Genomic DNA, 9,714 nt, shown 5'->3' on the forward strand with positions numbered 1-9,714 from the left:
ATCAAACTTGTCGGAGTGGAAGGGACCCACCCTTTGAACCAGAGCTGACCTGAAACCTGTTTTCCCTGGGTATGCCTCATTTTCAAAGCAGGAGGCCTTTGTAGAAGAAAAAAGGAGGAAAAGAAAAGGAAACAAATGGATGGTAAAGGTCAATAGCAGTCTATCTGGGGGACACTGGGGATTTGGAGGGTGAGAAGAGCATCAGGACACACGCCCAGTTTTCTCCAGAGTGCTCCTTCCCAGCTGCAGAGCAGCACGTGGCTGTGTGAGTGACACACTCCATTCCCCGTGAGCTCTCCCAGGGTGGGGAAACCAGACATTGAGTGAGTCTCACTTCTAGTATCAAGCGGAAGTGAGTAGGGAAGAGGATGGGGCACGGAACTGCCCATTTCCCTGAGTCAATCTTTGGCAATGGCTCTTAAGCATAGGGCAGGGACCCTAACTCACCTGGGTCCCTATTTCTAGGCTCACAACTAGCAGTTGATTGAAAGTGACCCCGTGTGACTCAGATATGCAAGGAAAAATGTAGTTTGACTTGCTATAACTCACCCAATTCAGTTTTCGAACTCTTTCCCACCGATGGCAGGGAAGGCTGGGGTTGGAAATGAGAATATGGGTTTAAGCTTGCCAAATATTGGTGATTAAATTTCATTTTCTTTTAAAAGTGTCTCTTTCGGAGGACATACTGTATGGTTCTGATTATATGAAAGTCAAGTACAGGGAAAAATCAACTGATGATGATTGAAGTCAAAATACTGGCTACCTCTGGGGTGGCACTGATGGGGAGGAGGCGGGGGAGGCTTCTGGGGTGAAGCCTTGACACATCTTGATCTGGAAAGTGGGTAGGTGAGTGTATGCATGTATTAAGATTCACCAATTGGCCAGGCACAGTGGCTCATGCTTGTAATCCCAACACCTTGAGAGGCCGAAGTGGGAGGATTGTGTGAGCCCAGGAGTTCAAGACCAGCCTGGACAACATAGCAAGACCCTGTCTCTATTTATTTAAAATAAATATGTTAAATAATTAAATAAAATTCAACGACTTGAGCACTTATGTGTCCACTCTGCACATTTTACTGCATATATTTTAAGCCTCAATTTAAAGATTAAAAACAACAGTCAAGGGTACAAACTTTCAGTTAAAAGATGAATGAGTTCTGGGACTTTAATCACATGGAGACTATAATTAACAATATTGTATTGTCTATCTGAAATTTGCTAACACACACAGAAAAAAATGGTAAATATGTGTTGATGATGTGTTCATTAGTTCAACAGTGGTAATTATTTCGCAGTGTATACTCATCAAATCAACACATTGTACACCCTGAAAACACAATTTTTATTTGTCAATTATACCTCAATAAGCTTGGGGGGGAGAATTAAAAACAATAAAAAAGAAAAAACATTTGGTGGCTCATGCCTGTAATCCCAGAGCTTTGGGAAGCCAAGGTGGGCGGGTTTAGAGTTTGAGACCAGCCTGATCAACATGGTGAAACCCGTCTCTACTAAAAATACAAAAAAAAAATTAGCTGGGCGTAGTGGCGGGCGCCTGTAATCCCAGCTACTTGGGAGGCTGAGGCAGGAGAATTGCTTGAACCTGGGAGGCAGAGGTTGCAGTGAGTCAAGATCATGCCACTGCACTCCAGCCTGGGTGACAGAGTGAGACTCCGTCTCAAAAAAAAAAAAAAAGAAAGCAAAAAAAGAAAACAAAACAAAAACAATGTTTCAGGTCTCTTTTGGGTAAACACTTGGCCATACGAAATTTAATGTCCCTCTCGGGACTGTTTTTCCCATTTCAAGGGCTCTCCCCTCCTCCTCTTCTTTCTCGAACGTCCTCTGAGGGGGAATTTGTGCCTCCTACTGGCAGTGTGGGAACAGGACTTGGGCCCTTCAAGCTGGTATCTCCTGAGCTTCCTCTCATCCCATCTGGTCACCGGGATCCTGCACTGGCGTCCGACGACTCGGAGACACAGTACTACCATTGTCTTCATTTTATAAATAAGGAAACTAAATCATGGAGAAGTCAAGTAATTTGGCCAAACTCACAAAGTTAGTAAGTGATGCAGTCAGGAATTAAACTATCAGTCCAGCTGCAGAGCCTGTGCTCTTCGTCATAATAAAAGGAGGGTGTCATGTCCAAACAGGACTTTGAGTCTGGTCCCTGAATATCTTCCTCCAACCAGACTGCCTGTTCCCAACCTCGTCTGATGTAGAAATTCTGGAGCTGTCACTGTTAGAAAATACGCAGAATGTAAAACCACAAAGCTACAGAGGCCCAGCTACGTGGAATTTGCAAAACAGATGGACGAGTCATCATAAGGGACATGTCAGGAAAATTAATGAGTTAGGAGCAGGTTGCTCTAGTGGAGCTGACTCGTCCGAGATCATTTTTTAAACGCCTCCTTGAAAAGGCTGAGTCATAAGGGTTCTGATGACTATGAAGGAAAGAGCACACAGGGGTTGAGGGCTTAGGACTTGGGTTTGTTTTAGAGAGTAAGAGATTAGTTTCGCACAGTGTAGGGAATTCCAGGGACCCTGCAATTATGTAGAGTACACAATTTATAAACATGGCATAGATTTGAAATTCGCCCTTGAATGACCTGTGCTGAAAGTTTGATTTAGGAAATGCCTGCGTTCCAGATTCTCGCTGCTGTCTCTCTCAACCTCACCCTGTCCCAGCTTAGATTTTCTTCAGCCTGGCTGGACAACGTGTCTGCTTTCCCTTCTAATTTTAGTTTATCCCCAATTCAAGCAGAGTTCTTTTCATCACAAGGAGTCTCAATGGTACCTTCCATATAGTATATGGTTTATCAGAAAGTAACAAAAAGAAGTAAGATTTTCTGTGAAATACAGCCTGATATGGTCTATATCTGTGACCCATTTTCCCACAAATGGACCACTCTGATGGTGGCCACCATCCCTGGATTTGGAGATCTCTCCTACAGCTGCTTAGGCTTCTTCAGCTATCTGGAGCCACCATTTGTGTAGAAATGTACTATGTGCTTGAGTGCCCATCTTCAAATTTTTTGTCGTGTATACACTCAAAAACAATTTTGAAAAGTGTTTTCCTTCCTCTGTTTATGTTTAATCTAAATTTTTATCATACATTTAATTATTGCACAGAATATAATTTCTACCATGTTGTAAATATAGATATTGAAATAATAAAAGTTTTACTACTCTTTAAAATGTTTCCAATAGACTCTAAACACTAGCAGCATCTCAATACTCATCATTATCCTTTTTTAAATTTTATTTTACTTTAAGAGATGGGGGTCTCAGTATATTGCTCAGGCTGGTCTTGAACTCTTGGGCTCAAGCGATCCTCCCACCTCAGCCTCCCAAAGTGCTGAGATTACAAATGTGAGCCACTGCACCTAGCCTCCATTATCCTTTTGAATAACATATAAGCAAGCTCTTCCTCAATAGTCTAGGTTTTTAAATGGTTCCTCCTGCTCTATGAACTTATAGTTCCATTTTACTTGCCCCATATTATTCTACTGGTCTCTCTCCATATATAATATTAAATACCAGTAATATAAATATTCTACTGCTATATATGTATATGTATATAACAGTATATCTAATTAATAAACCTTATCTCTTAGAGCAGTTTTAGGTTCACAGCAAAATTAAGTGGAAAGTACAGAGGTCCCATAGACTCCTTGCCCCTACGCAAGCACAACCTCCCCGCCTCACTGACATCAGGGTTTACTCTTCTATATTCTATGGGTTTTGACAAATGTACAATGACATGCATTCACCATTGTAGTACCATATACAGTAGTTTCACGCCCTAAGAATCCTCTATGCTCCACCTATTCATCACCCCACCCTCGTAACCCCTGGCAACTATTGACTCTTGACTGTCTTTTTAGTTTTGTCTTTTCCGGGATGTCATATGATCTGTAACATTTTTTTGCGTGAAAGGCTTTTATTGATCACCCTATCATACTCCTCTGCATCAAAAGATATGTTTATACACTTCTTAAAAATTTCCTTTGCCTTGTAAGACTCTGTGTTCAATTTATAGCCCCCCAATAACGTTTTGGTGAATTAAACAAAAATGCTTCTCTTATGATATGTTTTTCCATATTTTCAAGAAAATATGGATCATTAACTTACCTAACTTTTTTCTTTTTTTTTTTTTTTTGAGACGGAGTCTTGCTCTGTTGACCAAGCTGGAGTGCAATGATGCGATCTTGGCTCACTGCAACCTCCACTTCCCAGGTTCAAGCTATTCTCTTGCCTCAGCTTCCCATGTAGCTGGGACTACAGGTACCTGCCGCCACACCAGCTAGTTTTTGTACTTTTAGTAGAGATGAGGTTTCGCCATGTTGGTCAGACTGGTCTCAAATGCCTGACCTCAGGTGATCCACCTGCCTCAGCCTCCCAAAGTGCTGGAATTGCAGGCATGAGCCACCTCGCCTGGCCAACTTACCTAACATTTAAAAAATAACACAACTTTCAGAGCGCTTACGAAATGCAGGACTATTCTAAACCTTCACAATAACCCAGTGAAGTGGGTACTATTTTCACTGTCATGTTTACAAATATGGAAACCGAGACCCAGAAGAGTTAAGGAATTTGTGCAAAGTCACAATGAAATTGGATTTGAAACCAGAAATTCAATCTCCACAATCTGTGCTCTTAGCTGACATGCCGTATGGCCTCTCTATGTGTCTTTTATCTTAAGATGTAACATTAATCATTTGGAACTTACAACATCTTTCTTCTTGAAATCATGCAAAATACACAATTGTTACCTAAACCAAGAAACCAGTGAACAGGAAGCTCTTTCCCCTTACAGAAAATGGTGTACAATTCAGGGAAGAATGCTTCATAGCACATTGCTGTGTCTCAGCAAGTTGTTGACAAATCTTGAATGTTCTAAAATAGGCAGACAGACAGATAAGGTGAGTTGGCTGCCATGGGATTTTTCTCCTTGGTTAAATAAACCACTGCCTCCTGTATGCTTTCTGCTGATTCTGCTCTTGCTCCAATCTCATGAGACACTCCCTCAAGAGCAATGCCTTTTTAAAGAATGGATGGGGCCGGGCGCGGTGGCTCAAGCCTGTAATCCCAGCACTTTGGGAGGCCGAGACAGGCAGATCACGAGGTCAGGAGATCGAGACCATCCTGGCTGACACGGTGAAACCCCGTCTCTACTAAAAAATACAAAAAAACTAGCCGGGCGAGGTGGCGGGCGCCTGTAGTCCCAGCTACTCGGGAGGCTGAGCCAGGAGAATGGCATGAACCCGGGAGGCGGAGCTTGCAGTGAGCTGAGATCCGGCCACTGCACTCCAGCCTGGGCGGCAGAGCAAGACTCAGTCTCAAAAAAAAAAAAAAAAAGAAGGGATGGAAGAGAAGAGACTGTTAAAAAAAAAAAGAAAGAAAAGAAAAAAATAAGTTTTTATTACTCCTGTTACTTCATTCTACAGTGTATCTGTGTAAATAACATCTTAACACATGCCAAAATTACCAGTTCCTTACACTCCACGTAACCCTTCACAGGAATTTATATGAGGCAGGAGAAAACAAGAAGTCCTACTCTGGGTATATGATCCCTAAATTAGAGGTGGTTTTTAAGGTATCCCTTTATTAAAGGGATTATTTGTCAAGTAAAGGCTTTATTTGACACCCTGAAATGTTCTACACCCTGCAGAAATATGGTAATAATAATATGAGAGCTACAGAGGAAATGTTGGATGATCATCAAAGAGGAGTCAGAAAAGTGTAGCCCTGACCACAGAGGTGCTCTCAAGACAGATCAGTTCTAGGCAACAAGCGTATACGGAAGTTGAAGGTCTGGAAAATGGTTTCCATCAAACAACCAACACCTGCATAATACTCTTCAGGAAGTCTTTATGTACGTCCATGACGTGGGGGCACAGATGCTACGTGAAGATCATTGTGCTAAATCCACAGTGCAAAGGCACAGGTCTAGATGGGCAGCCCTTTAACCCTGCCCACTTCCTGGACTTTTGCTTGGGTCATACATGCTTGGTGGGCTGGGGCTTTGTCACATTACAGGAGTAGGTGTATTCCGTGACGAAAGCTGGGTAATGATGCTTCCAAACTCTACCCACACGCCCCAGTTGCTGGGAGTAATGAGATACTCACAGCATAACTATGTGAATCAATCACAAGTTAAATTGCTCACCAGGGATTGCCCCCTTTTCTCCTTCCTCTAGCTCAAAATGCCCATTCGAGTCATTTGTTGTTTATCTTTGGAAATATGTGTGTGTGTGTGTATATATATATATATATATATTTTTTTTTTTTTTTTTTTTTTTTTTTTAATTTGAGACAGAGCCTCACTCTGTCGCCCAGGCTGGAGTGCAGTGACACGATCTCAGCTCACTGCAATGTCCACCACCCGGGCTCAAGTGATTTTCATGCCTCAGCCTTCCAAGTAGCTGGGACTACAGGCACACACCATGCCTGGCTAATTTTTCTATTTTTAGTAGAGACAGGGTTTTGCCATGTTGGCCAGGTTGGTCTCGAACTCCTGGCCTCAAGTGATCTGCCTGCCTCAGCCTTCCAAAATGCTGGGATCACAGGTGTGAGCCACCATGCCCGGCCAGGAAATAAAAATTTTTATTTCCATAATGTGCCTGGTAATAACTTAAGAGCTTTATTGAGCTATAATTTACATACCATATAGTTCACCTGTTTAAAGTATATAAACCTGGGCAAGGTGGCTCACGCCTCTAATCCCAGCACTTTGGGAGGCCAAGGCGGGTGGATCACCTGAGGTTAGGAGTTCAAGACCAGCCTGGCCAACAGTGGGGAAACCCTGTCTCTACTAAAAATACAGAAATTAGCCAGGCATCGTGGCACTCGCCTATAATCCCAGCTACCTGGGAGGCTGAGGGAGGAGAATCTCTTAAACCTAGGAAGCAGAGGTTTCAGTGAGCCAAGATCGTGCCACTGCACTCCAGCCTTGGTGACAGAGTGAGAGTTCATCTCAAATTAAAATAGTAATAATTAAAAAAAACAAAGTTTATAAACCAATGGTTTTAGGCCGCGTGCAGTGGCTCACACCTGTAATCTCAGCACTTTGGGAGGACGGGTGGATCACCTGAGGTCAGGAGTTCATGACTAGCCTGGCCAACATGGTGAAACCCCATCTCTACTAAAAATACAAAAAAAAAAAAAAAACTTTGCTGGGCATGGTGGCACACACCTGTAATCCCAGCTACTTGGGAGGCTGAAGCAGGAGACTCACTTGAACCTGGGAGGCAGAGCTTGCAGTGGTCTGAGATCACACCACTGCACTCCAACCTGGGCAACAGAGCAAGACTCCGTCTAAAATAAATAAATAAATAAACCAATGGTTTTTAGTATATTTACAGAGTCGTACTTGGTGAACCTTTTCATTGATAGACAAATCTTTTTTCTCTATTCTGTCTCTTCTTTTTTCCTTCTAATTCTTCTCTTCCATCTCTTCTCTTTTTCTCTGTTTTGAGCCTTATTACTTGCATTTTCATCTTCCTGGATCTGTCCTCCAAATGTATTATATTTGCAGGGTGATTTTCATTCCTATATAATTGTGTTTGTTATTTTTCCCACTTGCTCTTCCAGATTACTAACATAATTCTCTACAGTGGCCAGCCTCTTTCAATTTGTCTATTAAAATTTGAAAATACATGTTTTACTCTTTTAAAAAAAAAGATCTAGTTGGACGCCCTTGCCTGATCTTCTTTCTTTTCATGTTTTTCACATAAGGTTTTCAACAGTTCCCATCAGTGGGAGGCACCTTTTCAGGGTGTTCAACGTGTCTTCCCCTTTTAGTTTCTGGATCTCTTTAAGTGAGCGGATGATGCTGATTGCCTGCATATGGCTCAGCGTGGCCTCTCTGTTCCTCAGTGAGCAGGTGTATGCAAACCTCCCCCCAAAGACGGAGGGAGCTGAGAGGCTGTGGAGACAAAGTGACTCCATCTTGGATGCTAATCTGCCATGTTGACTTCTGATTAACCCAGGTCCCATGAGTCACATGGGCCTCCTCATTCCTACTTTATTTACTGTTCTTGGTGTAAGGACATGGATTTACTGTAAATCCTGTCTTCGTTTTTTGTTGTTTGTTGTTTGTTTTGTTTTTAGGGACAGATTCTTGCTCTGTCACCTAGGCTGGAGTTCAGTGGTGCAGTCTCAGCTCACTGCAGCCTCTGACTCCTGGGCTCTAATGATCCTCCTGCCTCAGCCTCCCAAATAGCTGGGACCACAGGCACATGCTACCACTCCCAGCTAATTTTGATTTTCTTTTTTGTAGAGATAGGGTGTTGTTTTGTTTCCCAGGTTGCTCTCAAACTCCTGTCCCCAAGCAATCCTTCCTCCTCTCCCTCCCAAAGCTCTGGGATTACAGGCATTAGCCACCACATCCAGCCTTGCCTTTAGATCAAAGCAACCTTGATATTATGGCATAAATGATAGGCTACAACGCACATAGCATTCTTGCCTGTTCTGAAGGGTTGATTTTAATCGTCTCTATAGGGAATATACACCCTTTCTGGGGTAAGCCCTGGGTCTGGAGGTAACAGGTGTGGAGATCTACCTGACTTGCTGCCACCTAAGACTGTGCTTCTGTCTGTAAATTCCCCAGCAAATCGCCATTTACTGACAAACTGGATCTGTATGCCTTGTTTTTGGTTTATTGGTTCCTTGGTTCCTTTAGTGTTTGGGAGCCACTTTACATGTATGACCCTTCCGTGGAACAAAGGCTGAAATAAGAGGCTGACAAATCCAGTTTCTCAGAAAGAAATATTTAACAAGGACTAATGAACAGAAGCCACATCTTGGGCAGCTGCGAGATGATGGATACTTGTACCCATTCTCCAGAAAATATCCTTTCTATAGCAAGCTTTTAGGGCAAAATATATGCAGCCGGTCACATCTCAGACTTTCTTGCCAAAACCCATAACCACTGGGGAAGTTAAATAAGCATGTTTGTGAAGGGTTATTTATGCAACAGGCATTGTTTGAAGACTTTGCTGCAGTGCACTTTGCTATGCACGTGTGGCCCACTGGTCATCATGGCAGTCTTGCTTCAAAATGGCGTCCCTGTTGCCATGCAACAGGTTGTATTCCTACACTCCACCTCTCAAAATTGGCCCTGACAATTTTACATGCTCATCTCTTCCGTGATAGTCCCTGGGCCTAAAGGGAGGATGCTTGATAGTGCGTAGCTTTAGCAGCAGTGTGTTGGCTCCACTGGAGGTAGATGCCACAGCAGCAGTAAAGGCTAAAACAAGACAGTAAGGAATGTATGAGTACAGCACCTAAACCAAGAAACAGCTTCTGCCACCAGGTGCCCCAGAACCCAAACCAGCTGTGAAGCCAGTTATTCAAAGTAGGGGTTCGGTCTGAGAGCTTGGTTAGGTGGGCTTTTATATCAGTCATTAATTCAGTGATATTATCTGATTCATCAGGAATATAAACACAGCAGTTTTTCCAATTGCACTAGTGCCCCGTTGTGCAGTGTGAGCATATCTGAAGCCTGGTAATTTGGGAGGACAGATGTTTTCATGACAGTGACTTCCATGTTTAAAAGAGAGATTCCCATGCAGCTATCATTTAAAGTTTTCTTTGCATACTTTGTAGAGTTTCTTTCTTTCTTTTTCTTTTTCTTTTTCTTTTTTTTTTTTTTGAGTTGGAGTCTTGCTCTGTCACCCAGGTGGGAGTGCAGTATCACCATCTTGGCTCACTGTA

This window comes from Macaca mulatta, chromosome 4, assembly GCF_049350105.2.
Source record: "Macaca mulatta isolate MMU2019108-1 chromosome 4, T2T-MMU8v2.0, whole genome shotgun sequence".
NCBI classification, from domain to species: Eukaryota; Metazoa; Chordata; class Mammalia; order Primates; family Cercopithecidae; genus Macaca; species Macaca mulatta.